Raw genomic sequence first — 13,266 nt, 5'->3', positions numbered from 1 at the left:
ATGGTATGGGACCAATGGTCAACAAAGAACATAGAAATTAATACAAAGGCACAGATTACCTCATGAGGCAAGGTAGGCGGAAAGTGTAGCAATTTAGTTTGGAATAACGCGGAATAGAGAGATTACTGAGGAGTGTGAAAAGGGCATAGGAACATGAATCCTTTTCAACAGAAGAAGAACACTAGACATGAAATTTTTCCACAGGCAGAGCAATAAAATTGAATTCTACCTAATCTCACTCAGAAAATTTCACTGGAAATGAACATGAATTGAATTATGAAACATAACGAAATACATATGAAAACATAAGAGACACATTTTCTACACTCGCAACCACAAGAATCTCATGAAACAGAGCCGCTGCCTTTCATTAATTCTCGGTCAAAAATATACAGTGAAGAAACATAGTTTCTTTCCCATAGTCTCCCAGAAATTACAAGCCAACCAACCCTTTGCAAATAGATTACATACAATATATAGAATGTGCCCTGAAGAGATAGAAGTCCCAAGGGTTGGTGAGTTACTCGAATCATTACAAAATGGAGATGAAGAGCCAACCATCAGCTACAGGTGCAGCACTACAAACATGACATTTGGCTTGGGTGACCATTTGCCTTCCTTCGCCACTTGGATAGAAGTCCATCTGGAAATAAAATGCTTTAAATGCCACCTTTGGTGCCAAAAAATCGAAGTGTAGATGAGCGGGCCCACTTGGAGAATTCGCGAATCGAAAATTTGCGAAACGGAGGCAAATTTGGCAATTTTTCCTCTATGCGGCACGCCATTTTCTCTGTGCGCTGCACTACTTTGGGGGCTGTTTTGGGGCACTTTCAAGTGTCCAAAATATGCCCAAGTGGGGTTGTTGGAAAGCTTGTCCTGTCTACTTTTTAACCCCACTGTAATTTTTGAATTTGGTGCTCATTTTCCCCCCGAAATCTCCATTCTCCCAAGATTGCTTCCTGTGTGTCAAAAAAGGGGCAGAGAGGCCATCTTTTGGGTGTTTTTGACCTCTTGGAGACTCATATCTTACCCAAATTTCTTGTCCGAGCACTAGTAGTTGTGATTTTCCATGCGGATTCCAAAAATTCAAGCCATTCCTCATTTGGAGCTCCTGATTTTTAGCGGCACAGGGAGAAAAACCATGTGTTTTGCCCAAAAATTTGTCATGTGACCAAAAATTCCCCAAATTTCTTGAAATTTGGGCTGGAGGTTCTCTATGGGGTCTTAAGATGGGCCAAGGAAGCCTCAGCCAAGATTCGAAGCTAATCTTTCTCTTTTGCCTCTTTTTCCTTTCTTGTTGCTTTCCTCAATTTCGCCTTCAAACTCTTTATTCGGGCCTTGGCATTCATGTTTCGTGCCTTGTAATGAAAATCCATGTGTCTCAGTAGAGCAAGGTCCTTGTCAGCCTTTTCCAACAGCCTCTCCAAGTTCATGTTGAGCCTCTCGAGGTTGGCCTCCCGATCCTCATTGATTTCTTGCTCCAATGATGTAAGCTCAACTCTTCTCCTTTGAGTAGCTTGGCGATGCTCACGAATGTTTTGCAGCTCCACAATCACTTGCCGATCCTCTAGCTGTTTGCTTCTCTGCTCCAGGTACTTCGTGTTCCACTTGGCCCTCTCCAAGTCAAGGGATAAGGCCTCAATCACTGATTGCTGCTCTTGGATGATCTCTCTAAGCTCTGCATTTGTCGGTTCTGTATCTGTCTCATCATCATGGAGGAGAACGCATTCGGTCTCTCATTCACCTGATGGCCCTTCCTCCTGCACTGGCTCCTTACCCCTCCCCTGCTCCTATGATGCTGATGTCGGAAGCAAGGCCCCTTCCACCCCGGGTGGAGATAACACTCGCTTTGCTGCTGCAAATAAGGGTCTACTGCCTTTCTGATAGGTGATGAATACTGGCATAGTAGCAGTCTCGTGGCAATCATACTGATGTGAAGAACCACCTATCTCATGCTCTGCCTCTGATACTACCTGTGGAGTGCTGAAGAAGTCATGGGAGATGAAGTCCTCCCAAGCAATACCCTACAATCCCAACTGATGATCAACCAAAATCCGGATAAGAGCAAAGTGATAAACACTGTTGAGCTACTGTCGGGGTCTTATGCTGCATGAAATTTTTCATCCTCTCTATGTTCCCGCAATTGAAAAATGGGATTTTCATCATTCGCACCCTGTTAAAGTGCATGAGAAACCTGATGTGATCGGTATAAAGGCAAGAAAACCTCCCCTCACAACTGAAGTATTTCATGATCAATTTCATGAGCAGAGCATACTCATCTCTCAAAAATCTGAATGGGAAAACTCTCGTGAGCTGCCTCAAACAACTGGCCTTAATGTAAGGCTCATAATGATGTCTATCCACCTTCTTCTTCTTATGCCACTGTTCTCCAACATTTGGTATGCCTGTTGCCACTGATATAGTTTCGGGTGTCAATGTGAAGGTGACCCTGGCCAAGGTAGACTGACCTCCATGTAGGTGAAGCACAAACAAACGGGCCAACTCATGATGAACTCTAACATTTGCCACCCTTTGACAAAATTCAAAACATGTTAGGTGCTGGAAACATGACATAGCAAGAGGGCATGCCTGCAAATCAGTGAGGGCGTTTGGCTCATCTCTAACATGTTTACCACTCCGGTGATGTCTCCTGAGGGCCTGTTCTCCTGAAGTTGTATCACTGTGGGTTTCCTCCTCATACTCTGATGGAACCTCGGATGCCATGGCTGCTATTTTATAGACTGAATTTAGGCTGCCTGTTTGATGATGGTGAAAGCTAGGTTGTTTTGATAATCTACCACCAAGGGAACATTGAAACAAGGGAATATTAGGAGGGGAATAATATAATGGGAACACGGGTTATAGGGAGAATTTTGTTTAGGGACATGTAGGGGGTTTGGGTATTTTTGATAGGGTAGGGTTTGGGTTTTTGGGAAGGTATGGTTTTAGGGTTTGTATTGAGTAATGGGAGGAGGGGTAAGGGAATATGAGTTTGGTAGTGTTAGGGTAGTGATAGTAGGAAGAATGCAATAGGGGAATAAGGAATAGGGGTAGGGTAGGGAAAATACCTTGGCAACAATAACATTGTTACACAACCCTAGGAAGATGATTTCTTGGTGTCCTTTTGTGGTTGCTTTAAGAAATTTTTGCATTCAATCATAGGCATAAAACCATCATATCTTTACCAAATTTGATGCACAAGTGAGTTTAGGTAGCCTACCTTGCAATTAGAGTGCCTTCACAAAAAATTTGGGTGAGTTTGGCAATTTCTGGGCGCTTTGTTTCTGTGCACCGCGTGCAAAGGCCAGTGCGCCGTGTGCTGTGTATGCACCGCACTAGTTGTAAAAATGCACAGCGGGTGGGCTCTGTGTGCGCCGCACCCCTGCCTGTGTGCGCTGTGCACCCTGAAACCTCCTCAAACTGCTCCAAATCGCGCGATTTCTCACTCAAACAGTTTGAAATGTTCTCCCAAGCACTTGGTTGCACAATGACTTGGATTCATGATGGAATTTGTGTATATAGGCTTGGAGGTCATGTTTTAACTTTTTTTTTTTTTTTTTTAAAAAACCCACTTTCTAATGTTCTGTTTGGCACCCTTTTCACTGACTTTAATATAACCCTGATTTTCACTTTTTCTCTGAATTTTGGGCTCAAACGATGAAATTTCGACCCTTTTTGCAGGGATTGCATGACAGAGGATTTGGCCACGGAAACTGTGACTGCACCTGAAGAAATCAACTGTCGACCCTTTTTTAAAATTTTGTCACCAATAGCACTGTTTGACTTTTCTTCAAAACAGAGTTTTGAAAAACAGTCGAAGTTTATCAATATGATGATGAAACTCTGTGGATCATTACTTTGAAAGAGCATCACTTTGGCTTGCATGGCTTTACTAGACATATTTAAAGACCAAACTAATCAATCCCTAGACCTAATGACCAAAAATGGCCTTTGTCCATTAAAGGACCAGACCTTGACTGTCATGGACTTTAGTGATTATTTACAAAAGACCCAAGCCAGCAGGAACCAGACATGATGGGAAATGACTAGCATGACCTTCTTCGTCAGATTATGGCATGCCCCTAGCAGAATGCAGTTGAATGAATGGAGCGGGACACCTAAAAATGAAATGCATAAAGAGTTTTGATCTCTGACGGAGGACTGACCAGACCGACTCCAATGGTAGCCATAGGTGGTCTAAGGAAAGAGAATAGAAAGTAAGAATTTCTTCCAGATCAATGTCAAGAGGCAAGAAGTGTAAATCCAAATGTCGCTACTACAACAAAATAGGGCATCTCAAGAAATATTATTGGAAAATAAATGAGTATGTTGAAAACACACAGATGGAAGCAAATTAAGTTGTGTAAGTTATGATTGATGAAGTTGTATCTGTTGAATTAGGTATTATTATAGATCCATTTGGGCATATCACTCCCATCATCCATATCAATGTCTTAGGGCTCATCAAACCCTAATTTCAGTTGCTACATTCCCTAACAAGCCAACCTTTTCAATGCCTCCTTCCCAGACAATTTCATGACTTGAAGACATCGTGAAATGATCTCTAAAGGGACCAGCGTAGGTAGGCCGATGTAAGGGTGAGTTGCAGAGTAGTTAAGTCCATGCCAGGGTTCTGTACAGAGCACTTATGCCCTCTTTGACCTGTGCTAGGTGAGATTTACCGAAATTCATATAGAGTTTAGGGAATATTCTTATCTCTTGGAGTCTTCTAGAAGTTTTCCTCACTTATCAACTCCTATGAGCTTGAAAATGGATGAGGAATGAGTTAAGATGCATCCTATCCTCTCATCCCTTCCTCCATGGAACTAATTCTAAGTATGGAAGGCCATTCAATACCCCCATTTATGACATAACCTCCTCCATCTTCCTATAAATTGAGCACTCATCTAAGTGATCAAGGGTTGGACTTTGATGAATTGTAAGGAGATAATGTTGCTATGAGAATTGACTTTGAGACAAGTATTGTTATGCTGTCGGAGTGTCATGCTTTTGATGTGATGTGGATGGGATCAAAGCTGGAGGAGTGACTTCGAATTAGACTTCATGGTTGTAATTGTTCCTTCTATTCAATAAAGTATTTGAACCGTTTTCCCATATGCTTATCTTGTTATATGATGCTTATATGTGTGAATGCATTTGATTCCATTTACTTTTAATCAACAGATATTTTGCTTTGATCAGTTCTTTGTCTTCTCTTGATGTTTACAGGTACTTCTCAAGTGTGTTAAGTATGGGAAGGAGCAACGAGATTGATACAAAGGAGAAAACAGGAAATCAAAACTACAATTAGGTCTTCTCATCCTCTTTTTCTTATCTATTTCTTATAGGAAAAGGCTAAAGTGCTTTAATCTATTGTTCTAGATATGGCTACTTATCTAGGGAATTAGTATTTATCCGTAGATACCAAATTCTCCAAAACAAATTAGTGACCATTGGGGAATATCATCCTTCCTAGTAGCTTGTCCACCTCCTAGGACACTCTTGTAGACCCTACTTGTTTTCATTGATTGTATTTCAGCTCTATTGCATTGAATTCTGGTAAAAAACTGTGTCAATTTTCCTCTTGAAATGGCTTACTATCACTAGCACGAGCTTTTGAGGGACACAGTGCGCTGCAGAGCACCCTTGGCTTAGGGACAATGCTCTAAAGTGCACTGTCTCCCATTCAGGACTGTGCTAATCTTCCTAGGGTCAATTTCTCACCTTTGGATTGAGTTTTTTGAGAAATTTCTTTTGTTTGATTGCTTGTTGATTGGTTAATGAATGTCATGTCTTGGAAAACAAGTTTTTATATCCTTTACTAGCCCTAATTTTACTTGGTTGATTAATGTTTCTTAAATGTTTTCTTTGTCATTATTGATCCATAGTCAAAGTTAGATTATAGTCGATTAATCTTTGTTCAAAAGAAAGTGTCATAAAAGTCTTCTCTTCCTTCAAAACAAAACTGTCATAACATCTTCGTTCTTGTTAAAGATTGATTGATTGTATGTGCATTAGTTTCCTTTTGTTCATATTCACATTAAGGAAATTGAAAAGAAATACATGCATTTTTCATTGAAAAGGTTTGTGTGTGCTCATAGGAATAGTTTAGGGAAATTGCATTAGATTGTGCTCTTTGCTCTTTAATTGAAAGAAATCTGATTGCTCTATCCCTGTTAGCTAAGATTTTCATTGTTAAGTTGAATGGAAAGAATGCTTATCATAATAGTTGCATTCCTATGAATTTCAGAGTACATCATGTGGTGAACTTGAAAGGAAAATTCCTAAGCAAGATCAACTTAAAATTAACCTCAATTTACCTATTGGAGAATTGTCAGTTAACGTAAAACATTTAGTGGTTCTAGGCTAGAGATGTTTTTCGGTGTCGTAAAACAAAGAAGTTGTCACTAACTTGTCTACAATACATCCCAAGTGTTCCATGTACGTGAGTATATCGTAGATCGTCCACGTACCTTTGGGTATATACGACGGTGTTACAGTACGTAAAGTATATGGGAATCCTCTCACTATGCGGTTTTTCATTAGACAATGCTTATATAGATTGGGCTTGCATGTACTTTCAGGTATATATGGGAGGATAAGACTAGGTTGTTATCCATCCTTAGGTAACCGAGTTGGCCACCTTGTACATTGTGATACACCGAACACAACATTTGGGGAGATTACCTGCCCGTACTTCTTGGCTTGCCGGGAGGTGTTTAGCAATTCTCAGTTTCTTGGTAAACATTTTCTCTAGCTTTCCCCTTTTTATTTTATTTTATTTTTGTAATAAAATTAATCAGAAATTGTGGACGAAGATCAACCCTTACCCCATCGTTCATGGAGAGCAGCGAGCAAACCGCCTTTGTCGCTCAAAGCTACACCGATTCAGTCAAAGCAATATCGTTTAACTGAGTCAAGTACATCAAGAAATCATGGTTCTTCATTTGAATTACCAGAGTCATCCATTTCGGTAAGCACTGAAACTCCAGTTACTCCAACTATTTTTGGTACATCTATTACTGAAGAAGAAATTTCACAATTACCTGAGGACATTATAACTAACACAAGCGAAATGGTAATTGAAGTTGTTCAACAACAAGTTGATCCTCAACTTGAAGTTGCTCAACAAGAAATTACTTCTAAACTTGAATCAGTTCAACGAGAAGTTAATCTGGAACCTATCACAGTTCAATCGAAAGTTACTTCTAAACCAAAAGTTGTTCAGGAGCCTCTCCGTGAAACTGTCTCTCTTTTACCAGAACATCTGGACTTCGATTTGGAACATTCAGAAGTTGTTACTTTACTAGAATATGATCAACTGGTTAACCCTCAAACATCAGTAACTACTGAAACTTCCACTTTACCAACACCAGAAGTCTATTACGGACCTGACGGTGAAGTTCTTCCACCTAGTTTAATTGTTATTGAGGAATAATTTGAAGAATATACTACACCTAGAACTCCATTCCATTTTGTAACAACGCTTTATGTTTACCCTTATACTCCTCATTTTACTGCTCCTTTTGATCCTACTTCTTTTCAAATACCCATTGATTCTTTAGGACATCTATTGGGTCAGTTAACTATGGTTGAGCAACCGTCAACATCCCAGACTGTATCATCTGATGCAGCTGTGGCAGAATCTTCTATCGCAACCTCTTCAATGTTTTCTACTACTCCTGAGTCACATCTATATGGTGAACTGTCCATCCTGGTTGGTTACCAATATTTATTTGGAACCCACTCAGGGGTTGCTTCTACACCATGGTCATGGTCCATGTCCTCTACCAGAATTTTAACTGGTTCTTCATTTACGAGAACTCAACAGTTTGATCTTGCATATCAATATCAAACTGGGCAATCTATTCAACAACAACCTACGTATCCATTACATATTGGATAGCCACCATATGGAGAGCAATATGCCTATTCACCTTATCCTCCATATCCTAGAGGATGATCATATGGTAGTATCCCATCGTATTCAGATCACTCAGGAATGTGAGTCTGTCAATGGAAACCAATAATGTCAGTTCAACCAAGTCTTGTGTATCCAAAACAACCAATGCAAACTATGTCAGCTATTTCTACTACACCTATTGTTACCACTGTACTGCAGTCACAAGTTCAAACAGCTGTATCTCAACCTATACAAACTGATCCTCCTACCTCCCAACCACAAGTTTCAGGTCAACAGGCCCAAGTTTCTCAGGCTGTTGTACAATAACTGCTTGTGTCAGGGGTCCAAAAACCTTAGGTTAGTGTACCTTTATCTAGAGTGACTCAGACTTACACTGGCGTAGTGTATTCAAAACCTGGTCAACCTTACATTGCTAGGAAACAACAACCATTAAATCAACAACCATTGTACCAACAACAACAACAGTTGATTCAACAACCTTGGCAGCCCCAATATCAATAACCTCAATTCTAGCAATTCCAACCCCAATTTGGACTTGCCCAACAAGCTCAACCTAGTTTTGGACAATATCAATCTTACTAAGGTCCTGGTCAACAAGGATTTGCTAGTTATGGAAAACCGCAAATTCAACTTGGTTATTAACAACCACCTTAATATACCAAATTGTTCAACAACCACCTTATCAAGGTTACCAAATGAAGATGCCCTATGTTGGTATGCAAAGACCTATTTGCCAAGCAATTCCATCATATCCTGGGTATGCTCCACCTGACTTGAATCGACAGTTGCCATTTGTAGCAACTCTTGAATTACCAAATTTAAACCAGCTCACTAACGATCCAATTTTATATGCACCTTGGTGGCCGATAATTCTGCATAAGTTACCTTCTGACATTCTAAAATTCAATGTTAATCCCGGGGAAGACCCATCAAATCATGTCATGACTTTTCATTTATGGTGTTTATCAAACTTCTTGAATGATGATTCAGTTAGACTTCGTCTTTTCCAAAGAACACTTACTGGTCCGGCTGTGAAGTGGTACATTGAGTTACCATGAGCTTCTTTTGACAACTTTACAAATTTAGACACCACATTTCTGACCCACTTCCAGTTACCTATTAGATACGAGACTGGAATAGAAATTTTGACCAACTTTTAACAGACTACTGCTACTCATATATCAGATCATATTCATGAGTGGCGGCATCATTGTCGAATGGTTAATACTTATGTTCCTAATTAGCTTTTGGTTGAGTGGTTTATAAAATCCTTGTTGCCATCAATCATCGAGGATGTGGCAAAAGGTGGAGTTGTCACAGAAGAGAAAGTAATTGCTCGTGCCTAATATTTGGACTTGATTTATACACAGTCTGGCACACTCTATCACAAGATTCCTAATGCACCCCGACCAACTTTCATTGTTCCTCCACCACCATTGAGTAAGGACTCTCATGTTGACGACAGTGTGATTGGTTCTTCAAGCACACAAACAGTAGGTAGACCATCTAGTCAAACACTTTCCATTTCTAATGAAAGTTCAAATGCATCAAAAAACACTCTTTCTTCCAAAGTCAATGTCATGTCATTTGAAAAACACAAAAATGAAAAGCAACCAGGAGGCAAGAAAAAGGGGAAAAACAAGAAGAAACAAGATAATCCCCCTCAAGAGATATCATATGATTCCTCTACTTCGGCAAGGAAACCTTGTCATCCATGTCTAATCTGTAATGACGAGCATTTTACAATAGATTTTCCACATCACTCAGAATTCTAAAAGCTTCTAAAGACTTCCAACACATCTGTAGTGTTGACTGATCCATTTCCAAACCTGAAGAAACATTTGGTTGCGACAGACCATGCTTCGACATCCCAAGTACTTATGCTATCCGTTAAAAAGCCTCAAAATTAAGTTTTGGTGTCAACACGAAATAAATATTATGGAAATCCATCGTCATCATTGAATAATCAGGCCACTGATCAACCTAATCCTTTGACTTTGACTTCATTTGAAAATATTCCATCGCCTATTGCGCCAGAATTGAAAATAAAACCATAAAAGGGAGTTGTACATAAATCGACATTTAACCCTCGGGCTTGAGCAGCTCAGAAATATAACATAGTAGAAGACCTTGCTCAATCAACTTCTACTATGTCGATGCTTGAGGTGTTACAAAATTCTCCCTCCCAGAAGTAGGCTTTGCTGTCAGTAATTGGTGGAATAGACCCTACGGATTCCAATCTTGTGGTTTTCAAACATGTGGGATATACACCACAGTTACTGGCACAATTAGATTTCTTAATTCAAGTAAAATCTCTCAATAAAAATGTTCACCGAACTATTATTGACGAGGGGGCATCTACTTGCATTATGTCAATGAGCTGTTGGAAAACACTTGGTTCATCGCCATTGTCACGATCACCAACAACGTTAAAAGCTTTCAACGAATGCACATATACGCCTTGTAGGATTTTGAGTAACCTGCAAATTGAACTAGGGGGAAAAACAATTAATGTTGAAGTTGAGGTAGTTGACGGACTCCTCGACTACAAAATTTTACTGGGAAGGCCATGGGTATAGGGTATGGCTATTGTGGATTCCACGTACTTTTGTACGATTTCATTCCCTCATAAAGGTGGAATCACAGTTATCAATCAAATTTCCTTATTTGCATCTAGTTCTCAGGGTACTAGAAGAATTCTATTGGTACACGGAACCCCGCTATCACTTCAAAATGTTGGTGTAGGTATCTTTAAAGATCCTTCCCTACTGGGTACTTTTACACTACCGTCACCATCTGATTTGGCAGAAGTGGCAAGAGTAGAGACTTGCAACATGGTTTCCTCCACCTCATCTGATTTAAGGAGGATTACTAATGGTTCTGAAGTTGATAGTAATACTGAAGTTATGTTGGTAAGCCCCTTTGAGATTGAATAGCAATCAATTTTTCTCGCTTGCGCGGCAAACCCAAATCCACTTTCACCAATTGTATGGGTAGACTGTTCAATAAAATATGGTACTTATTTAGATCCTTTTTCACATATATTCTCTATGGATGAAGGAATCCTCCAATCAATGATGATAGGAGAAGAACTTTGGGAAGATTTTCATCATTGTTCCCATCTTCTAGATGACATCAAATATTATTCAAATGAACCTAACCACCCTTCAGTGGTTTATTTCCTTTCAAATTCTATTTTCATAGATACAGTAGATTCCAAGTGAAACCTATCAAATATTGAAGAAACAATTTTAGTTAATATTTCAACCACACCTAATGCTGTAGAAAACATTCATATCGGCAAATCTTGTTCTCTATCAGAACTCGATACTTACCGTACTCTCTTTCGTGAATTTTGAGATATATTTTCATGGTCATATGAGGAGATGCCAGGCATTGACTCTAGTATTGTTGAACATGAAATCAAAATCTATCCTGATGTCAAACCAGTGCGACAGCAGCTTCGAAACAGAAGTTGAAAATATTTTGCATGCTGGTTTCATTTACCCTGTGCCTCTTACTGATTGGGTTTCCAACATTGTTCTTGTCAAGAAAAAACAAGGGACTATTCACGTGTACGTTGATTATAGGGATGTAAATCAGGCTTGTCCAAAATAAAATTATCCTACTCCTTTTATCGACTAGATTATTGATGAATGTGCTGGATGCAAAATTTTCTCATTTATGGATGGTTTTTCTGATTACAATCAAATCAATATCCACCCACGGGACCAATATAAAACAACTTTTATTTGTCCATGGGGCAAATTCACTTATCGGAAACTCCCTTTCGGTTTGAAGAATGTAGGGGCTACATTTCAGAGGGCAATGAACTATGCCTTCCATGACATCAAGCATATTGTTCAGCATTACCTTGATGATTTACCTGCTCATTCACGAAAGCAAACTGATCACCCGCAACATTTGAGAGCTATATTTTTACAGTGCCGACATTACAAGATATGACTCAATCCATACAAATGTGTGTTTTGTGTTGGTTCTAGTCAATTTCTTGGATTCGTAATGTCTAGATATGGATTTTGACTCGATCCTCTAAAGGTTCAAGAAATTCTTCACTTGCTTCCACCTTCAAATCTTTTACAGTTACAGAGACTCCAAGGGAAGGCTAAATTTTTGAGGAGGTTCATTCCCAGTTATGCTGAAATGGATAAAGGTTTTAAACGTCTTTTGAAAACAGGATGCCCTTCCATTGGGATCATGTTGCACAAGCTTCCTTTGATGCTCTTAAAGATACCTTGATTAGAGCGTCATTAATGTATTCTTCGAATTACCAAAATGACTATTACCTGTATCTCGCCGCTACAGATACAACCATTGCCATGGTTTTAGTCCAAGAGGAAGGTGGGATAGAACATCCTATATATTATTTGAGCCGCAATCTAAATGATACAGAAATTAAGTACTCTTTTGTCAAAAAGTTAGCTTTGGCTGCTGTGCAAGCTATTTAGAGATTTCGCCACTACATCTTGCTCCAGAAGACCACTGTCATTTCAGATTGCAACCCTATGACATATATTTTGTCACATCAATTTCTCGAGGGAAAATAATCAAAATGGATAGTTATTTTGCAGGAATTTGATCTAGAATTCATCAAGTCCAAATCAAAGAAATCTCTCATTTTCACCTAGTTACTTTGTGACCTTCCCTTGACCTCCATTGATTCAACATCTGAACCATCAATTTTGGATGAGTCTCTATTCCTGATATCATCATCTGACTCATGGTATGGATATATACTGATTTATCTTCAGACCAAAGCTTTCCAGCCTGAAACCTCTCACTTGCAACAATGACATATCTAATACTAAGCCAAATATTAGCTGATCACTAGAGACACTCGTTACCGTCGTGGTATCAATACTATTTTATGGAGGTGCCTCACACATGAGGAAGCCAAGAAAGCATTAAATTATTTCCATTCAGGTGCTTGTGGTGGACACTTATCTAGATATGCTATAGCACAGAGGATTCTCTGTGCTGGTTACTTCTGGCCAACTATATTCAAAGATTGTATTATTGCCATCAGAAGCTATCATGCATGCTATATCTATGACTCAAAAGCTAAATTACCACCTGCACCATTGCATCCAGTCAATGTTTTTGGACCATTCACCAAATAGGGCATTGAATTCATGACATGTAACCCCACCTCGGCCGAGGGGCATGGGTATATTATAGTCGTCGTTGACTATTTTACCAAATGGGCTGAGGTGATGCCAACATTAAACACCATTGGCGAAATGGCTACTCTTTCCTTTTTCAACCACGTGGTTGCCCGATTTGGTGTACCATAGGCTATAGTTACATATCATGGGTCGTAT

Source organism: Pinus tabuliformis, chromosome 4_1 (genome assembly GCF_031772625.1).
Source record: "Pinus tabuliformis cultivar Carrire ecotype Pingquan chromosome 4_1, CPIR1, whole genome shotgun sequence".
In the NCBI taxonomy this organism is placed as follows: Eukaryota; Viridiplantae; Streptophyta; class Pinopsida; order Pinales; family Pinaceae; genus Pinus; species Pinus tabuliformis.
The sequence above is the reverse complement of the archived record's forward strand: the minus strand, read 5'-3'. Positions refer to the sequence as shown.